This window comes from Strigops habroptila, chromosome 2 (assembly GCF_004027225.2).
Source record: "Strigops habroptila isolate Jane chromosome 2, bStrHab1.2.pri, whole genome shotgun sequence".
Lineage (NCBI taxonomy): Eukaryota > Metazoa > Chordata > Aves > Psittaciformes > Psittacidae > Strigops > Strigops habroptila.
Genome location: NC_044278.2, coordinates 93,385,045 through 93,401,010, shown reverse-complemented (window position 1 = coordinate 93,401,010; position 15,966 = coordinate 93,385,045). Strand labels below are relative to the sequence as shown.

At 47.5% G+C, this 15,966-nt stretch overlaps 2 long non-coding RNA genes across 2 annotated transcripts; both read right to left on the bottom strand.

The window, feature by feature from the left end:
• Nucleotides 1–1,891: 1,891 nt before the first annotated feature.
• LOC115604352 lies at nt 1,892–11,245 on the bottom strand. Its single transcript, XR_003990234.1, has 3 exons — nt 9,663–11,245; nt 5,725–9,210; nt 1,892–2,041 (listed from the first exon to the last, which is right to left on the bottom strand). It is a non-coding gene; the product is annotated as an uncharacterized LOC115604352 (long non-coding RNA).
• A 320-nt stretch (nt 11,246–11,565) lies between these two features.
• LOC115604353 lies at nt 11,566–14,554 on the bottom strand. Its single transcript, XR_003990235.1, has 2 exons — nt 13,449–14,554; nt 11,566–12,510 (listed from the first exon to the last, which is right to left on the bottom strand). It is a non-coding gene; the product is annotated as an uncharacterized LOC115604353 (long non-coding RNA).
• Nucleotides 14,555–15,966: the final 1,412 nt, after the last annotated feature.

Here is a 15,966-nt window from a genome sequence, read left to right as displayed (position 1 = left end):
CCATGGGCTTTCTTCATTCACAAGGGATCCACACCAACAGTGACAATGAAAGCACTCAGGTCTGTCAGGGGAGGTGAGAAGAAGACGGAAGTGTGAATACTCTTAGGCGGCAGAGGAAAACATCCCCTAACCCATCTCCCCATCTCCATCAGCTTTAACTTTAAATCCAGTGAGCAGTAGTCGTGGATCAAGTTCAGTCATGCTCTTAATGAACAGCAGCTCCCACTTAATGGGTTCGTGTAGAGGATCTGAGCCAGGACAGCCTGTTTGCTCAGAAGGCAATTACTCCTATTTACTACTTAAGTGCCATAAATGCACTTGGCTTTCTAAGGAACAGCAGTAACTGCACAGCCAGCGTGTGTGGATAAAGCCAAAGCAACTCCAACCAACGACAGGACACAAATAAGTCAGGACTATGGGTGCTCGGGTACATCTAGAGGAGAGGGAGAGGCTGTATTCTGGTGTGACCTATTGGATGCCAATGCCCACGATGGAAACATCAGATCTAGGCAGTGATTTTACTCCAGCACTGGGCTGCTTTGGTGGCCTCGGTAGCCAGCAAGGTCTGAATGCAAATACCGTAGCCAAGCTGTCATGATGAACCACTTGCAAAGCAGGGGAAATTTGAAAAGGCTTGAAAAGGGGGCCCTTTTTTTCCCCCCTCCCTCACAATATTGATGTTCCTTGTATATTTTTAATAAATAAAGTGAAATCTTACAGGGGAAGGGAAGTCTAGCATGGGCTCCTGTCTGTTTTAAAGGGTTGGCAGTGAGGAGGTTGGGGCTATTTCTCTCTCAGAGCATCCTCAATGCCTGCAGTACTTAAACTTGCTCCTGGATGTTCTGGGTTTTGGCAGAGCAGATGTATATGCACAGCCTGGCAGTTCATTACCCTTTCAGCTCCTGCCTGATCAAGTGGGTGCTGCAGCACTCAGGGCACGAGTGGAAATCACACCTCTTAGTGAAGGGCCTGGCATTAAAATACTGCACCTGATACTGGAACACTGCTCTCCAACTTGTGCCTTAAAAGCCATTGCCAAAGCACTGCCCCCCAAAATATGGTTATGTTGTTAGAGGTAGGGGTTTCTGTTAGAGATCAAGGCTGTTGCTGCAGTCGTGTGTCCTAGTGTGAGCAGGACTGTATTTTAGCAGTGGCTATTCCTACCGATCTATCCAGTGTAAGTACTGAGATACTGGTGTTGCTACACTTAAAGGGATGCTTTCTGCTCAGTATAAATTGAACAACTCATTACCCATCCATAATGGTCTTGCCAGGGCTGTTAGTGAGGGCTGGCCCAGCCCCTCTGACTGGCTGTGGCCAGCAGCAGACACATAGGACGAGGTGTGGAGCTGTCCTTGTCCCTGAGCATCTTCTCACCTTCCAGCAGCCAACAACTTAGGGTCATTCTAAACCGGAGGCTGCAGCTGAACACGCGTGTTTTAGAGTTGATCTTAGATGTGTCCTCCAGGTACGTGTTTAAATTCACTTCCATCCTTTTGCTCACTTTGCAAGAGCAGTTGTTCCTCTGTTGTCCCTTTCTAGCCTGTCTCCCCAGCGCTCGTGCTTGCTTTCTACGGTAGCAGCATGCCTGGAGCCCAGCACTGGCCCCGGTCTGTGGTGTTAGCCCACAGGCATCACTTCAGACATGGAATCTGGATGTGTTGCCTGGCACTCAGTGCGAGCTCCTCGCCAAGTCCTTGCCCTTGAAGTTTCAGATAGGCTCACACAGCTCAGGTGGTTTCCTCCGCAGACTGTGTCTCCTCACCTTCACCACCCTCGCTGCCTACTTGGATACTTAGGTAATTGTCCGCTTTCAGAAAAGGAAAGGACTTTGGGTATTGCTACTCCTTATTAGCATTGATTTTATTTGCTTTTCATTAGACATGACATCATTAAATGGCTCACTTTGGTTTCTGTGCAGTTTTGCTTTCTTTTTTCACGACGAGGATGTCATCCTGGCAGGGCTGCGGCCAACCCAGCTAAGGGAAGCACATCCACCCTTCTGAGATGCCGCGTATGAAAACTCACATACATCAGTTTCCTTTTTAAAGAGAGGGAAAAGAAAAACATTTGTCACAAAACTCTGTTTCTCACTACGCTTAACTCCAAAGTCTGCCAATGAGGCTGCTTGGCAATGTTAGTACAGACATAGGTATGTATCAGCTATGAGCTATGTTAGAAGCAAAGCCAGGATACACCTTCAGTATTGCTAATTATTTCTGATGACCTTATTGTAATGCCAGATAGATTTGATGTACCCATTAAAATCTGAGGTCCTGAAATCATGCTGCTCCTATAAGACTTTTACACTTTCTATTAAGAATGAGTCAGCTTCTAGCCTTCAGTTTCTGAGGCAAAGAGCTGAAAATATCAACAAGAAGTTAGAAATCAGAAAAGAAATAATAGCAAAAATATCCAAAATTATCTCTTAAGATTAAATGACACATTCGGGCCTCACTTAGGAGGTTTTTGGATGTTTTGACAGCTCTGAAATTGTGTTGGAGCTAACTCGTTCTTGTGCTCTGACAGCACAAGCTGCCTTTGGTGTTACAGTGCCCTGATCCTTCAACAAATTAATTAAGGTTCTGAGGTTAAAGAGAAACACAGAATTAATCTTCCTGGTTCACAAATCGGGACTGATTTTTTTCTTGACATGTGACATTTTGATGATAGTGAAGCATATGCTGGGTCTTTAATCTTAAATACCTTTTATTGATTTCTCCATCAAGGAGCATTTTTGTGCCCATAGGATTTCATCTGGAGACTCGTATTATATGCAAATAATCAAGCTGAAAGACTAATTGCTTTGGGAGAGGGAATAAAGGATGACGTTGTTCTGGATCATCAAAAGCAATTCAATCTGTTAATTCCTTAAGGCAGGAATTAAGGTTGCAACCTTGCCTGCAAAAATGGAGAAGGCAAATGCTCGCTTTTAGCTGTGCAAACAGGTGAGGAGCAGCAGCATTCACACTGGGATGCACAATGCTGCAGCTCTACCGAGCCTCTCGAAATCAAGAGTGCTTCAAAAGCAATGGTGTTCCCTCATTCACTCCAAAAGGCTCTCTGGAGTGCTTCTATTGTGCCATCTACAACCTGGGCACTGTGTGGCACCGACTGCTCTGTAGTAGGTAGCTTCCTCGGAGAAAGGGCTCTCTCAGACTGTGCCCAGGCACCCAAGGGTAGTGCCTGGTGGGACAGCCACCCTACAACCACCAATGTTTTCTTATGGTGGCCCCAAAGGCAAGAGCAGGTCTGAGGAATGAGAACCCTCCAACAGCAAGTTTCCTAAAGCTCAGACTGAGTTTTACAACGAAGGGTCAAGAGAAAGTACTGACTTTTTTGTTCTCTGGAAACCATTGGCTAAATCGACTAGACTGAAAAATAGCAAGATCCATTCCCAACAAAAATAATCAACCACAGTAACGATCCCGTCTCCAGTTCCCTACATGTGCTGTCATCCCTGCAGAACTGCATCAGGAATGTAGCAAAGGAGAAAGCTGTTCTTTGAAAAGTTAGAAGCTCTTTTCTCCCCCAGCCCCTGTGAAACTACATCTATACCGAGCCTGCTAGGGGATTTATTTTGAGTGTCCTGAAATGTGTGGACAGGGAGGTTTCCAAGTGGGCAGTTCCTTCGACAGCTGTATTCTGCTGTCAGCCAAACAATTAAGCAGAACACTGCAGCCCTATAATTACATGTTAAGGCATTTCTCATGTACCACACAAGTCTGGCAGCTGCTAACAAAGGGCTGGATGCAGGTGGGACTGCTCCATTGGGAAGATGGCTGTGTAGGCAGCCTGTTTCCTTGGCCCATGCAAATAGAGAGAGACACAATATGTAGTCCGTTGTTGCTCTGGCAGATGCATCCTGACAAGGTTAAAGCAAAGGGCTTCTCTGGAGCAGGTATTTAAGAGGGGTTTCCTGCACTGTTTACTTAGTGGGGGCAAGGCACTTCAAAGAGGGGCAGCAGGAAAATAGATCAGTCCTTCTGGGCATGTCTTGGGTGCTGGCAGAGGCATGAACATCTATCAAAAATGTGTTTAAGGAACCGGTGAGGCAAAACCAGCAATAATAAGGGCCACGCAGATGCTCAGAGGGCTGGAGCACCTCGCCTATGGAGACAGGCTGAGAGAGTTGGGGTTGTTCAGCCTGGAGAAGAGAAGGCTCCGCAGAGCCCTTAGAGCAGCTTCGGATACTTAAAATGGGCTACAAGAAATCTGGAGAGGGACTTTTTACAAGGCCATGGAGTGACAGGGCAAGGGGAATGGCTTTAAACTGGAAGAGGGGAGATTTAGATTAGACATTAGGAAAAATTTAGATTAGACATTAGGAAAACATTCTTCACTACTGAGGCTGGTGAGGCCCTGGCACAGGTTGCCCAGAGAAGCTGTGGCTGCCCCATCCCTGGCAGTGCTCAAGGCCAGGTTGGATGGGGCTTTGAGCAACCTGGTCTAGTGGAAGGTGTCCCTGCCCGTGGCAGGAGGGTTGGAATCGGATGATCTTTAAGGTCCCTTCCAACCCAAACCATTCTGTGATTCTATGAAATTACACATTTGGGACCTGAACTGTTAGTGTATAGCGCACCTCAGCATAATACCCTGCTGATCTTCACATTCTTCCTGCTGGTGAAGGGTGGGTATTTACTGCCTGCTCTACAGGCAGCACCAGCATGGCAGTAACGGCCCAGTACAGCCAAGTGAGCTGTCAAATGCTGTGATTGAAGGCTGTGCCACACTTCTCCAAGGGTCTCTGCTGTGGCCCATGAGCTGTGTTTGTCCTGGTATGCATCACCCCTACTCCCTTTGCTAGCCCAAATCAAAGTCTGTCCTTACTGAGATGAATGGTCATGGCTGATGGAGTGTCCTGCAGCAGGACAGGCTCACAGTGCCATGTGGCTCCAGGGCACTGGGTGGTCCTTATGCTGGACCAAAGGGGAAATTTTTGTAGGTGTTTCTGACTTGTTGGCAAACAGCTGTTGTATTTAGGCTACAGCTCCATAATATTTTCATCTGGGAGGAGATGGGCTCTTTGGGAGTTGTGGTTGTCACTTCCCGGTGGTTTCCCTCTCTTCGTGAGGAGGGAAGCCATCAGACATTCTGTGCTGTATGGTTGGCTGGGTTGTCTATAACATGGAGTGTGGAGGAATGGGCACAAGCCAATAGCTAACCCTGTGGGGTACTAAAGTACTGCAGGTGGTAGGAAAGGCTTTGATTTTTGCTTGAAGAGGGCAAAAAAGGAGAAGATGCTCTAGCAGACAAGAAAGAATAATCATAGAATCATAGAATATCTTAAGTTGGAAGGGACCCATAAGTATCATTGAGTCCAACTCTCTGCTCCTCACAGAACTACCTAAAACTAAACCATATGACTAAGAGCATTGTCTAGGTGCTCTTTGAACTCTGATAGGCTTGGTGCTGTGACCGCTTCCCTGGGGAGCCTCCTCCCGTGACCAGCCATACCTGTATTTATCTTACAGAAAGTGACTTTGCAAAACTGCAACTTGTAATTCTACGTATGTCTGAACCTGTAGTATGTAGAAAAATGTGACTATTAGGGTGTCTCTATCACATCCTACAGACTGCCATGACATGCAACAGTGTTGGATGTTAGTTTCTTGGTGATTTATGTTTTCATCAAAGTCGAAAAGCAGCTACTTCTGAATGTGCGAAAAAAGGGGACATCAGGTAGAAAGGTATCAGAGAGCTTGTTAATAAGCAGTAAACAACCTGTGGAAAACAGGTTCTCTTCTTATAGGGAAGAAACTCCCAAATTCTCACTTTCCAGGATAATCCAACTTTGTCTCGTACTGGCAACACCCTGAATGCAGTCTTTCAGGAAGGAAAGCACGAAAGCTGTGAAGTCTGGGGAGACCTAGTGAATAAAACACTTGGCTTGTATTCCTGTTGGTTGGTTTGCAATGCCCAACCCACACTTCTAGCCTCCCAGGCTCTGCATTTCTGACCTTTTCTCTCAATAACGATTCATTGCATGTTAAAATACTTACCGCTGGGTTGAAATGACAAATGTACGCAATCCTACGGCTTTTGTTTCTAAACAACCTGTGTTTAAAAGGGGAGAAGATGAGTTAAGGCTCAATTGTTTCTTGAGCAGCCTTTGCTCTGGCAAGTCATTCTGAGGACAGGGGCACCCGCCGACCCGAGGCACCAGGGGAGGCAAGCAGACCTAACTGTGAGGTGGTGTCTGTTTGTGCTGTGCATACTGACACAAAACCCTGGTGTGCGATGGCCTGGGCTGTGCTCAGACGTGCTCTGTGTGTTGATATTGCAGCAGCATGTGGCTCCACTGCTCCAAACAACTCCCTGTGCCGGAACGCCGGCAGACTGGTGCTGCCTGGGCTCTCCTCGCGACCTTGGGTGGCGAGGTACAGTCCTTCAGCCCCGGACCAGGTCAAGGGCATGTTTTGAAACGAAGTTACCTGGATCCAAGGGCTTTCTCTTGGAAGTGTTGAGTGCTGTGGCTCCAATGGTACATGCCCTGCATGGGAGATGATGATCTGCACCACCATCAGCACAGCAAATGCTTTCTCTGCATTGGGCTGCAGGCAAGGACACAAGACTAGCTTCAGACAAACCTGAGACTCATTATCTCCTGAGCTGGGATTCATCCCACATAATTTTAGGGATGTTGTAATATGGATGTAGAACGACTGAACGTGTAAGGGACCTGTGGAAGCCATCTGATCCAACTCCTCACTCAAAGCAGGGCTAATTTTGGCATTAAAGCAGGTCACTCAGGGCTGTGTCCAACTGAGTTTTGGAAACCTCCAAGGATTAAAATCCCACAGCCCTTCTGGGCAACCTCTTCCAGTTTTTGCAATGTTTTTTTTCCCCCAATACCCAATCATACCTTTCTTTGCTTCAACTTTTGTCTGCTTTCTACAACAGAGTCATGCTTGATTCATTTGTAATTGTTGCAGAGAAGCAGTTTTGGGCCCCTGAAGTTTCTCACCTCTTTCAGGGTGAGATAAATTGCAGGTTTCAAATGAAGAGTGCCCATCTTTCCACAGTGGTGAGGCAGGCTCCCATGCTGCTGCTCTTCTGCTACCAGTTATTCTGGTCTGTAGACACCCGCTCCAGCTGCTGTGCCTATTGGAGACAGCTAACACTTTCTCCACATGGAAAGCTTTTCTTGACAAAGCAGTAGACCCACTTTTAGGGGGAGGAAGAGGGGCTGGTTGTCTTCATCAGCTCCACCTGCAGCTCCCATGTTCACAGGCTGCACACTCATGTCCAGCCCCTCTTTGGTGCCCAGGCACTTAGCAGAGATGACTGTGGAAGAGCCCTTCTCATCGCGCAAATTAAGATAAAAGTGACAAAGTGCACGGTTGTTTTGTTTTTCCCTAGCTGTAGCTGTAGTATTTGTGTTATTGGAAGGCTGTGAGCTCTCTGTGGAGGCATCCTGCATCCCAGGATAAAAGGCAAATGTGTATGGAGGACTGGTGGGAGCGGTGGGGAGCGGCATATTTGAGAAATATGGATGAAATAATACTCAAACAATTTATTTATTTAGGAATGACAGAAAAGATAGCAGGTGATTCTTTTGTTCTCTGACAGTGACAATCATCTTTTGTATATAAAAAGGCATTCAAGAAAAGCTTTCTAAAAGTCGAGTCCACCAGAATTGTTTCAATGGAGCATTTTTGACAAGATACTGATTCATTGAAATGAAAAGCTTTACAAAAAATAGTAAAAAAATTCCACAAAAGGTCACAGTTCTGTTGAGGAAAACCAAGAAAGGAGTGCTTTCAATTCATAAATTGTTCAGTTTTTAAAAAAATCTGGAATTTCACACTGATATTTCTAATGTTATATGTTCTGTAGAGGTTTTTTTAACATTATGGCTGACATGTCATGAAATCATCACGGCGCATAACAACATCTTATCATTTCTAGCTCAGAGTCTTGCCTGTTTGTTGTAGGGAGAGAGTTTGGCACCTGATCAAAGTGTCTCCTGCCTGTCTTGTAAAAAAAATAATGTCAAACTTCCATTACAACACAGACAGGAGACACTTTGATCTAGAAAAGAAAATATGCTAGTGTTTACAAAGTGGCAGATGGTTTTAATAGTTTTAAAATGAAACAGAATAAAAAGTACTAAGATGTTCTTATATAATATGCAGCACTAATGAAATGCCATGAAATGATAGGAGAAGAAAAAAAAAAAAAGAAGACAAAACACAAAGTGAAGGAGAAGTAGGAAGGAGCATCCCTGGAGAGTGACTTGGTTTTGGTGGGAAGCTTTCCTTTGCCATTGGCTTTTGACCAGGCTGGGTTTGCTGGATGCTGGGCCTGACCCGCATGCTGCTGCTGGGATGGGAGCATGGAGCTGGCACGGTTGTGAACTGGGAACACGTGATGTTGAAAAAGAGGGATGAGGTTGACCAGTCCAACAAAGACAGTTCTGGCGCTGTTGCCATTGGCTTGTTTAATGCCCAAAAACATTCATATGAGCAAGAGTGTATTTTTGGTGAATACACTTAAATAAAAACAAAACTCAAAAGAACTGCCTGGTCTGCAGCATAAGCTTGAGATGGTTACCTGTGGTATCTGGGATCTGTTCCAGGAATCAGCTGCTGCGCACCTCGTGTGACTCAAGCCACCAGGCACCGGCTATTTGGGATGCAGGAGCCAACGTCACACTGTTGTGCGTAAGCATTAGTTTGTAATAATAATCACATTTTGTAAAGTTCCAGCATCGAACAGAACTGTATGATAGTACACACACAGCATAAGGCATCCAGAAACAAACACACAGTTATCACACAAATACACCCTGGCGAGAGCGGAGGGAAATCAGCAGAGCAGCTCTGGGCCAGCTTACCAATATGGTTAAAATATGGTTAAAAGCAAAAATGTCCTTCTCTGTTGCAGCTCCTTGAAGTTGGGTGGGTTGGTAAAAGCACAGTGAGGGTTCCCATTCCCTTTCCATAACACATCCTGCCCTATTTTAACTGTTATCTAATAACATGAAACCATCACTGCTGATAGAGCAACAGCTGAGCTTGTGCGTACCTGTATCCATGAGCTGGCAGCTGCTGGTGGTGGGGCATCATACTGGGCTCCCAGCTGCACAGGCAGCTCTCGCATGGGAGGGCAGCCAACTGCAGGCCCTCCTGGGTCAGGCTGTGGTGAGTCCCCAAAAGATGCAACATGGCCAGAAATGTGTTTGCAGGGCTTGATCCTGCAATCCTCCTGTGTGCCAAGATCACAGAATCACAGAATGGTTTGGGTTGGAAGGGACCTTAAAGATCATACAGTTCCAACCCCGTGCCATGGGCAGGGACACCTTCCACTAGAGCAGGTTGCTCCAAGCCCCGTCCAACCTGGCCTTGAACACTGCCAGGGATGGGGCAGCCACATCTTCTCTGGGCAACCTGTGCCAGGGCCTCACTGCCCTCGCAGGGAAGAATTTCTTCTAATATCTCTTCCGTATCTCCCTTCTGTCAGCTTAAAGCCATTCCCCCTTGTCCTACCCCTACAGGCCCTTGTCCAAAGCCCCTCACTAGACTTCTTACCCCTCTAGCTATTGGAGCTGCTCTAAGGTCTTCCCGGAGCCTTCTCTTCTCCAGGCTGAACAAGCCCACCTCTCTCAGCCTGCCTCCATAGCAAAGGTGCTCAAGATGCTGGGCATCTATCTGCCTTACCCGTCTGCAGGATGGAGCCAGCACAGTCTGCTGTGTGCCCTGAAAACTTTTCACCACAGCATTCCTTATATGTGGCTTTGCTGGGTGTTGCCTGTAATATTAGAGAAAAAAACCCAAAGAAAAAAGAAGGGAGACAGTGGGACATTGAAAGGGAATGATGTGCAGGTGGGGCATCAGTCTGGTTTCTTTACCAGTGGCTTTGGAGGTGTACCATCACACAGAGCAGATGTTGGTAACTTCATGACAAACCCAAAAACACGAGGAGGGCTGGGGGGGGAGGCAGACCCCATGTCCTGATGGCTCTGACACAGGGATCACAACCTCTTTTTTCTGGAAAAGCCCATGGGAGGGTGAAGAGCTGCATAGACACTGGAGGCACGGTGCCCTGGTGCTCTTCCCTCATGTGTCTCTGTCTGCTTCAATGTGTCATTGAAGCAGCCAATGCCGCTGCCACCTCCAGCTGGTTAAGGAGGTCATCTGGGAGTGATGGAAGCAGCTTTCCACTGTGCTCTTCATAACACATCTCAAAGGGTTACTGTAGGAGCAAGCGCCAGGGAAGATTTCAAGCCCCGAGTCAGCCAAGAAGCTGAAATTGTAGGAAGCTGCACTGAAAAGAAGAAAAGAAAAAGAAAGGGAGATTTGAATAGCTCCAAGCCTGCTGAGGAGGATAAAGAAGGAGGAAAACACTGCAGGCATGAATCCCATCCAGATGCTTTCCGTAGACCCGGCACGGCAAATTTGTCACAGGAAATAAAGCTGAGAAAAGGACTGAGATAGGCCAAGGCAAGGAGGACACCCAGAGGGAGCCTCCAGTGAGGCTGGAGGGCTGAGCTCACCTCCACATATGGGCCTCTGGCCAGTGCCGGATTTCAGGTGCTCCCAGAGACACACAGTGGGAATGTGGATGGGGTTGGATAGTGAAATGTCCCCTGAGCATCAGCAAAAGCAATTCCATCAGCTCTGCCCCCAACCCACTAGGGGTGAAACGGGGAGAAGGTGCAAGAAGAGCAGGTAAAGGCTGCTTGGTCTGCCTCCTGCAACACCCAAATGTCCTTCTGCAAGCATCTGGAGGAGGATGCTCTCAACCTGTGTTTCAGAACATGCTGCAAGACCTGCGAATCCTTGCCTTCATGCAACAGAATTGGGTGAAAAAAATATGGAAAGAGAGAAATCACTGCGCTCCTCAAACAGCGCCAGTTCATGCAAATGCGCTTCAGTGTCCCACACCTGTGCAGGCAGATGAGGACACCTCCAGAAGCGGTGACATTGTGCATCCACAGGACGCCTTTCCCTCCTGGGCACTTTGCAAACCTTAATTTAACCCTGAGTGGGATATACAGCTTTTAGTTGTAGATACTTAACAATTAGCTAGAGCTGAGCAGGCCACCCTGCTTCTTTGATAGCCAGTGGGAAGGAGACACCCCTCTTCAGACCTGGATTATGTTGCCTCTGGATGGGACACGTTGCCCTCATGGTGAGGGCAGTACCTGGGCTGGCACTGTGGCAGGGATCCTGCACATTGGGATGCCCTGGATGAGGGACACCACTCACACCATCACCATGAGGTGCCAATTCAGTCTCCAGCCAAGCAGCACCTGCCCTGGATACTGGTGGCTTCTACTAGCTGTAGAAGGAAATTAATGAAGAAGGAGGGGAAGAATGGCTCTACATCCTCATGTCCAAGAGAGAACAGGCCTTGCTCTGTCTAGGAGATGAAGTAGCTACTGAGAAGATGCCCTTTCAGATGTGACACAGTGTGTCATGCATGCCCATTGGGGAAGGTTACCAGTCACATGTGGTGAGAAGGCAATGCCATTGTATCCTGCAATCACCCCCAGGCTGGGCCCCTGCAGCTGTGAACCCAAACCCTTGCCAAAGAGGATTTATGGGTAAAAATCATGAGGTTAATGAAGCTGTAAAGGACAACCTGAGATGCAGTTTGTGATTTTGACCTTCAGTATTTAGGAAAGGCATACAAAAATCTAGCTCTAATACATAGAACATACCTAAGCACTACTGTGCAAGCAACTTCTGGGGTCACTAAGGGTGCTCTCTGGGAAGAAGTGAGTGGGGAGAGGATGGGAACAGCTTTTAGTGACAGGTACCAGTACAGAAACGAAGGAAGGCTGTTGCTGTGCTCTATGGACGTGGCAGGTGAGGAGCAATGGTCTGGCGCTGAAGGAGGAGCAGTGTTCAGATTAGACTTTGAGGTAAGGGCTGAGCAACTGGGAGAAGTCACCCACTGAGGTGAAGCTGCCTGGGCTCGCATGAAGCTCAACAAGTAATTCGGAAACAGCTTCTGCCGGAAGGAAGCATTGGTCTAAACACAGCCCCCTTGGCCGTCTTATTCAAGAACAAAGCCAGAGTCTCTGAGGGCCAGCACTAAACCCAGGTCATTTCAGTGCTGTGTTTTCAAGATGGGTCTCCAGATACTGAAGCTAGTTCTGTTTCTCAGGCAAAATCTCCATGCAATTTGCTGGCGGCTGAGTGCAAATAATGAGCGCCAGTTGTGGTTCAATACTACAAATGTTTTCGCTCAGAATTCAATCCATCAATCAAGGAGATCATTTACTGCTAGAAAAATCACATCACCTGAATCTAGGAGAAGATGAAGCTACCCGGTCAGTTGTGAGCTCTTGACTTGCTCTTGGTCACAACATGCCCCAGCTCCAGTGCTCACTGTGTCCTCCTCAGCCTCCCAGTACTCCAGGGCAGATTTTTTGCCATTTATTCCTACAGAGCTGGTTCAACGTGACGAACATGTCGGAGGGAGCACAGGAGGCAGCGTTTGTGTTGTCTTCCTGAGGATGCCTGCAGTGGCTGGGTACGTTGTCACAGCGAGGAACAACTGTGGAGACAATGATAACGATATGTCTATGCAGCTGTTTATCTTTTTTATGTTATTTTATTTTTTTTTTAATCTTTTCCCTCTTAGTTGAACATCAGAGAGTCAAAAAGCCACAGAGGCCCAGGCATGGCTGTTGTTAAATATCAGGACTAAGTACCAAACCCAGCTGGGACAGACTTTGTCGAACCTGTGCAAATTTGGGAGGCTGCAAGGAGATAGCTTTACAAAATGATTTTTGTATAAAACCATCATGTTGGGATGTATCCAGCATCACCACTGGATCATATGAAAATCAAATGCCTTCAAAATGTACTTCAAAGCTTGTGAAAGATTGAGCGGGTTTGAAAGGCCTCTAGGTGCCAACCAGCATGGTGCAATGCAGGTATCAGATGTTCACAGTCTCCCAGGACCTCCCATCCCTGCCTTGTTCGTCCCAGGTAGAAGTATCTAATAAGCTTGTAACCTAAAACTGAACCACAAGAGCACCTGGGCTCACCCAAAGGTCTTCCCTTGGGGGTTACTAAAGCTATTTCAAATGGCAGCAGGGACAGTCGCTATCCTCACATACCAGATGCCTACCTGCAGCCCATGAGAACAGACCCCAACCACCACCCCCATGCTGCTCAGTGACCCAGGTACTGAGCAAGATTCCCACCACCTTTCATGTCCAGATGCATTTTCTCGCAAGTCTTAGCAGCCATTAAATAATGAAAGCTGAAATTTGGGGAAGACAGGTAGCACACACTTGCATTTTCCAGAGCTTTTTCCTAAGCCACAAACACAGGTTTCAGGAGGAACCACACCAGGCTGGTGTGGGCAGAGGAGGCACTAGAGAACCTCAGGCTGTTTGTGCTGCGAGCACAAACCAAAATGCTTTCCGCCTTCTAGTTCAGTCCCCTGATCCTCTCCCTGCCCACCCTTCAGAAGCACATTCATACCTGGTCTGCAGACAATAAAACCAAGCAGAGCCAGCACCTGTGTCCTGCAGGAGACCTCTCCTCACGTAGCCTTGAAAATATGGGTGGGGAGAGGGGAAAAAGAAGGTTTTGGTTGGTAGTGCTTTGCTGGTTTGCCCTGCTAGCTCATGTAAAAACAGCTGCAGAAAGACAAGATAAGGAACTCTGTGGTTTCAGCTTCTAACCTCAAACAGCAAACGCTCCTCAAAAACAGTTTACTATGTGGTCACGTTGCTTCGAAGGAAGAATAAGGAGCCCAACTGAAAAAAACACAATACAATAATTAGAAAATAGTATTTAGTCACAGAGGAGCTGTAAATAAAATACAGGATGCTCTGAGATCTGAAAGCTTCAACAAGTTGATTGCATCTCTTCCCAGGAGGTTTTGTCTTCTTTTTCTCTTGTTGAGACGCCCCAGTCACTATTGACACAGGCACCTCCTCCCAAAATCCCATTAAAATAGATGCATTTCAGCATGTGCCAGGAATCTCCTTATGTGAAATGTGCTAAGATGTTGCAACTTCTATTCAGTTTACTTTGAGCCAGTACAATGAAGCAGTGCAAGGCAGGGCTCTGGGGCTGGGGAAGAACACGGGAAGGAGAAGTTAGTTAATCTATAGTAATTTTGGACTGCTGAGTTTCATTTTTATGTGTATCACTAACACGGTATTCATGGAACAGGTTGAAGATTTAGAAACAAAAAAGAAGAAGAATTAAATACTGATACGTTAACTATAGCACTTAGAGCTTCAGAGGAAAACCAGATGTTTTCTAAAGGTAGATGTTGCCTGGACTGAAGTAACAGCTGACACGTACTGATAATTACTCATTAGACTTGTTCAGTGGGTAGAGCTTAACAGCAGCGGAGTAAAGGCTGTGTAACAGGCTGACTCCTTCCCCTGGCTCTGAAGAGTAACTGAAGTTCTCCTTCAGCTTCCCTTTTTTCTTCCTTTAACTTTCCATTCCTAATTTCAGTGCCGTTAGTGTCTCTCAACAGCCCCCATGTCCTCTCCTCCTGCCGTGGGGATACGCCCCATAGAGGTCGTGAGGCAGGTCCCTGCTGGTGCTGGGGAGGTGCTTTGGCAGCCCCCCTGGCTGCACCCCATCCCTATGGCAGCCACCAAGCAAAGGGGAGGTTCAGAGTAATCATCCTGAGGGGTCTCATCCACACCAGTGCCTATCCCACTCAGGGCGATGCACCCGCTCGGTGCCAAGCGTGACAACCCAGCTTCTAACTCAATTTTGGGGCAGAAAGTGCAAATCCTGCCAACTGGCACAACACAACTCAGTGGGAACATCCCCGAGGGATGAGAGCTGCGGCTGCATGGGGCTTCGGGCAGAGGAGGCACTAGAGAACCTCAGGCTGTTTGTGCTGTGAGCAATGACTCCTGCTGTTAGTCACCGGTCCTCCAAGCACAAACGCTGCTTCGCACATCAACAAGTGTCAGGAGTGAAAGAGAAGAACAGATTGACTTGATTTCAAGTGAACATGAAAAAAAATATAATCCAACCAAACTCTCACTTCCTGTTACCAGAAAGGCACTGGGCTAGAGAAACACTGCGTTTGAAATTAGCTTGTAACAGCTGACTTTGAGCTGCAGCTTTTTCAAAGGAAAGCAAATCCACCAGTTTTTCCTAAGGATTGGAAAACATCACGAGATGTAACATACTTTTAAAGTTCATCTTCAGAGATGTGAGGGTGATTCAACAGTAAAGCTGGACTGTGGCCAAAGGTAGCTGAGGAGGAGTCCCACTTTCAAGGCGGAGTGGGTCGCTCTGCCCAGCCACCCTAAACTCATGGCTGCAGGTCTTCCTCCTTCCCCTTGGGACACCAGGAAATCACCCCATCCCTTCCTGGAGAAGCAGCGCCTCTGGGATGGAGAGCAGGGAAAGGAGACCATCCGTGCTTCACCCTCTACCAATCTCCGTTTGTTTTAGACCAAGCAAAAGCAAATGTAAATGAGCTTTAAATAAAGGCAGGCTGGGCTTAAATTAAAAGGCCTGCTTCATAAGGCAGCTTGTGGTTATTGTCAGCTCCATCAGCCCAGGCATCGGTGGGTGGGCAGCGTTGGTGGCGGAGTGGACCCACCATTGATGGAGCGGTGCTGGAGTTGGCACCAGGGCACAGCCACCATGGCTGTGAAGGGGACGTGTCGGCTCCCTTTGGCCACAAAGCCACCGCTCCCCTGAGCCATCTGCATACAGAGATGTGTGTACGCACTCCCACATGTGGTTGTTCTTTGCAGGGTGGGGTCTGACACTTCCTCTACTGGTTTCACTGGGACAGAGGCGCACTTTGCAGTGAACAGGCAGGGTTTTCCCCCCTTTTGAGGGGGTTGCAAGGCAATAAAAAACCCTGCCTGCTCTGCATACCTGAGGTGTCCCCCCAAGAGCCCGATGGCCCCCCACGCCATGCAGTGCTTCAGCATCACCTTACTGGGTCTGGGCTACCTTTCCTCTCCGGTGGGTGGGGGTTTCACGGTGCTTCTTGCTTGCCATC